The sequence below is a fragment of the Cupressus sempervirens genome, chromosome 9 (assembly GCF_028749045.1).
Source record: "Cupressus sempervirens isolate cs-2001-9-10 chromosome 9, ASM2874904v1, whole genome shotgun sequence".
Classification (NCBI taxonomy): Eukaryota; Viridiplantae; Streptophyta; class Pinopsida; order Cupressales; family Cupressaceae; genus Cupressus; species Cupressus sempervirens.
In genome coordinates, this window is record NC_143126.1 from 416,246,877 (window position 1) to 416,252,031 (window position 5,155).

The following is a 5,155-nucleotide window of genomic DNA, read 5'->3' on the forward strand; positions in this document are numbered from 1 at the left end:
AAACTTAACTGTGTCATTCTCCATGCCCATGCTCAAAATGGCCATCTTGCAAGGTGCAAAATACTTTTTATGCCAGGGCTAAGTGCATTCATGTGAAAAAATCATTTTTCTAGCTACCTTTACAAACTTTGAAGTTTTGTTTTGTATTTTAGAAACAAACTATTTTTGATATGTTTTCAATCTTCCTACTTAATCTCTTCCTAAAGATAAAATTCTTGAACCTGTCGGCTTACCGCTACATGAAAAAAACATGCAACTCCCAGTTAATATTACACAAACATCATGTTAGCTATATTATGTTAGTGTAAGAATTATATGGAAAACTTCATTTTATGAAAGTTAGAAAAGCTAGCATTTGAGCCTTGAGTGTTGAGCCTGATGATCTTTAGTTCTTGGTCATCTTGGAAGTAGAATCGGGAAGTTAGTTCATATCTCTTCTCTTGTGGCGATGTCTTCTAGAGACCAAGTGGAGCTGTTTTGGTTTGTCTAGATGAATTTTGACAAATTATTGCTCAATGATAAACTGAACTGCCACTCAATGATAATTGTTCAAGTATAGCGGCAATACCTCCACATAATGGATTGACAAATATGCATGCATAGCTACGATACCTCAACATGCATGCATTGAAAAATATACTAGATAAGAATCTCTCTTTGAGATCCATTAACTCTGTTTCAAAAGTAAAATTGAATTTCAGAATCGAATATCTTAAGATTCAAAAATGCTTTATTGCAATTTGAACGATAAATGCAGATTTCTCTTAATGTAGAGTTAGTTATATAAGTATTTGTTGGTATGAGAACTGTTGTTATGTGTTTTGACATTTGGGTGTTTATACATATTAACCTTCCAAAATCATTGCTTTTTTTTTGAGTGTGTAAATCAGAGTGGATTGTGCCTTCCTTGAATCTTGAAAATTAAGAATGAGTTTCCTTGTGAATTGTATTATTGCAGTCAATCTCAGATTCACTGCATTGTTTCAAAAAGGGATTTTTCAACTGGTTTGTAATTTCTTACGGTTTATTACTGGTGTATTGTCAAATAAGTGATGCAACCTGCTACATTGACTTTGAAATTAATGGGCTTCCATTTTTTGCTCAAAATGGGAATTTTTTCCAGATTCCTTGGTATACAAATGTAGGGATAGTTAGTCACAATACTGCCTACTTTAAATAGTCTTTAACATGATTGCTCTCTAGAAGTTTGACTATTACTTAGAGGTAGGTTTTTTAAGAAAATGTCTTCCACAAATCTCATGTATTGCAAGGAGATTCTTGCATATGGATCCAATTTTGCAGGGCCTTCTTTGTTTCCAAGATTGACTCACTACGCTTTCGAGTCTTTGGGATGTGGGTACGCATTTTTGGCAATGTCTATCCACAATCTGAAAGACTTTTCTACCAACATAGTTATTATGCAAAATTTGAAATCATTATTTATTACACTTAACAAATTTACTATTATCAATGGTCTGAATAGTGACCTTGCTTGAAACAAATAGTGGCAACTAAAATGGATGATTCTAGTTAATCATTTAACCTTTAATTATTTAGATAGTTATGAAGTTCACTTCTAGATTCAATTGTGTGTATTTTTAGATAGTTCCAATGCTAAAAAATACACATAATTGAATTCAGAAGCGAACTTCATTATCTTCAATGGATTGTGGAAATCTGATATTATTATTTAGATAGTTTCAATTTGTTTTAGCTTGTTTGATGGAAAAGAAATATTCACTTTCATGATATCTTCTTAACTATCTAAGTTAGCAATTATTGATTGTCAAGTAACTGTACATGCACTAAGTCCTAATTATTTCACATATTGTGAAATGCTATATATTTGTCATGGTCTTGTTATTGGTTTTTGTTCTTATTATAGGTCACAAGAAGATTTAAGGTTTTCTTAAGTATCATGTCTCCTGTAGCCTAGATCTTAGATCTTATCAGGGAAATGAGTACTCAATCCAAGCAGGTGATTATTGGGATTTCCATTGGTGTGACTATTGGCATGATATTAGTAGCCTGTTTCCTCTGCTATATCATATGGCATCGAAAATGTTATAAAGATCAACTGAGTAGGAATATTCAAAGTGGTATATCACTTCCCATATATAGTGTATAAAGACATATTTGATACATGAAGTATGTAGATATTGAGGGATAATCCAACATCCCCTAAGGCACTAATTGGAAGAGGAACTGCATATGCATTTAAAAGAAAGCTTGAAATTACAATTTTAGATTTTTCTAAGGTTGAAAAGTAAACACTACATACTATCTTCCAATTGAGTATTCTTATTCTCACTGCATTGAATAATTTAATTTTTTGGTTTTGCATTGGCAAGGCAATACAATCAAATCCATCAACTGGCGAGGCTTGGAAAAGATGTGGGTAGGCAAGAGTATCATTAGGAGAAAACAAAGAGGTAATAATCTATGTTTTTTATATTTTTGAACCAACTTGTCTCTTAGCTATAGCATAGTAGTTCCATTGCTTAATTTATTTTTAAAAATTGAATATGAAATTTTTGGGTCCTTTATGGAGAGATTGGAGATGGAGTAATATGATGCACTCCTAGTGCCATGTGACTAAAAGTAAAAGCCTATACACCAAGTTTTAGCACAAGTTTCCCATCTTCTTGAATTGAACAATGATTCAGGTACTCAAGATTGAGGATTGATGGTTGGTTAGGTGTGAATGTTTTGAGATGAATTCAATTTTAAAATTGAGTAAGAAAGGGCTCACTAATGTGATGTTTGTTACAACAAGAAATAGTTGATGTTTCTCCATGCTTCTTGTATAGCAAAAAGTTACTCTTCTTTTAGATAGCAGTGGGATGACAAATTTATAACTAGTGGAGATTCTATTGCTCGCTTTTGTTTGGTAAGAATCCTCAAGTGCGAGACATTTTATAAGTAATTAGTTTTGATCATGAGTGCTCAAAGATGTATTGCCCCAAAAGTAGAACTAATCATTAAATTTGCAAAATAGCAAACTGATCATTTCTCCATTTTGCAAGAAGAATTTAACACTTATGATCCCAAGGAACATTGGTTTTTGAAACTGCAGTTTCTAAAGAAGAGATAAAAATAATAGAAATTGTTGCAGCACCTGATATTGTATTTGCTTTGGCACAATCTAGTGTTTGTGTAGCATTTAGCAGAGGTGAGTGGAGTGTTTACCCAGATACCAATTTAGCTTTGGAATTCTCCATGATTATTTCTCTGTGTTATCCAACACAATGTTTTGTGTTTGATAGAGACAAAAAAGAAAATATGTTTCTTGAACATAAGCCTAGATGAAGTGTTTTCCAACCTCTTTTATAATAATAACAATGATTGACTCATCATAATTCTTGTATATGCTTCAAATAACTTCAATTCACTTAAATGTAGAACAACACCTACCGAGTATCTATTGCTCTAGGCTCTGAAGTCATAGTGTTTGATGGAACATGTTTAAAAATTATATATAACTACCCCTAATTAGATTCAAGTGCATCTTTATAAAATGGTAATCTATTCAATAATCATAAAGACATTAAAATTGGCAAATATATTCAAAGGGTTCAACCAGATATAGGATTTTCTTTGTTTGAGTCAGAGTCATTGAAGTGGCCTGGATTTGTGGAGTTTGATGATGTCAATGAAAAGGTCCTAACCTATTCTACTCAAGATGGGTAAGCTTGTGATTGAAATCAAACCAATGTAAGGCTTTTAGGTTGAATTTATTTTGCCTAAACTCTGATGATATTGTATCAATGATTAACAAAATTTATAAGGTGTTTGATTTGAAGAACTATACAATGTTGTATCCAATATCAAATGAACATGTCCAAGAGATAAATATTAGGTAAGGGTTGTTTCTCAAATTTAATTTGGTCAACAGAGCTCTCACGTTCTTTGAATTCAATAGTCTCAGGGAATGAAATCATTGCATGGTTGTGGTGGATGAACTGGACTTCTACTTTTTTCATTGTTTGAATTACATGCATTCTTCTAATCCTTTTTTCTCCTTTTCCTTAACAGTCCATGGATCATGTTACTGATATTTGACGGAGCTAGTGGGAACATTCCTCTCAAGATCTTGTCTATAAAGGATGGTACTATTTTAAAAGCATTCAATCACCTATTACATCACAATAAAAAAGTTGATTTCATTTAGAAATTCAATGAGAAGCTTCTTGTAAAGCAAGAAAATGAGAACCTTCAAATACTTGATGTGAGTTTTTGAGTGATGATGTGTCTTCTGTTCCAAGAAAAGTTTGTTAGTTTAGCTCACTCTATATGTTCTTCCCATTGATTGCAAATTACCATTAAATAAGTTATTAATGGTGGTAGTGGCTGACCAATTTGAAATGCATAGTTGATTAAAGTAAGTAGAACATAATTTATGACACAGTCAACTTTCATTTTTCTATATGAAAATTAGCTATTCTTGACATTTTGCAATCATACAATTGTTGTGTGGAATTTTTGAGGAGAGCTAGTTACCTCATTCGAAGACCATTTGTTGTGGCATCTAGATTGTAACACAAATAACATATATATTACTAGTGATCAAGATTTGATTATTTCGTACTGCAAGGCCCATCCTCATTCTTTAGATGAAGAAGAAAATGGTAAGAACTTTTTTATTAGAATTTTAGATTTGGTCTCCATTCTTGGATTTTCACCTTCAATGATTTAGTTGTATTCGGTGCATTTATAGTTGGTTCCATAAATATAAGCAACATATTAACTGGTCAATGTCTTGCAAAGATTCGTGCCAATGATCCAGTTGTTCCATGTTGTATCAAGCAATTGTTTCTTATCTAAGCCATTTAATTTGCAACCTTTTAAATCTTTGCAAAGATAAAGTTGGAGCAGGAGAATTTTTCTTCTCAAAGGTGTCCTCTGATTGTAAAGCATCCATTCTATTATCTGATTGTAAAGGAGAATTTTTCTTCCCATTATTATGGAATGGACACTTTACAATCAGAGGACACCTTTGAGAAGAAAAATTCTCCTACTCCAACTTTATCTTTGCAGAGATTTAAAAGGTTGCAAATTAAATGGCTTGGATAAGAAACAATTGTTTGATACAACATAAAAAATAAAATTGACAAAACATTGGTGGAAATTTTGACCAATTCTTGATAGATTTCTA

At 32.1% G+C, this 5,155-nt stretch overlaps 1 pseudogene; it reads left to right on the forward strand.

Annotated features, from left to right (window-relative positions):
• The first annotated feature begins 2,657 nt into the window (after window positions 1–2,657).
• On the forward strand, window positions 2,658–4,824 carry LOC149539065 (uncharacterized; annotated as a pseudogene).
• Window positions 4,825–5,155: the final 331 nt, after the last annotated feature.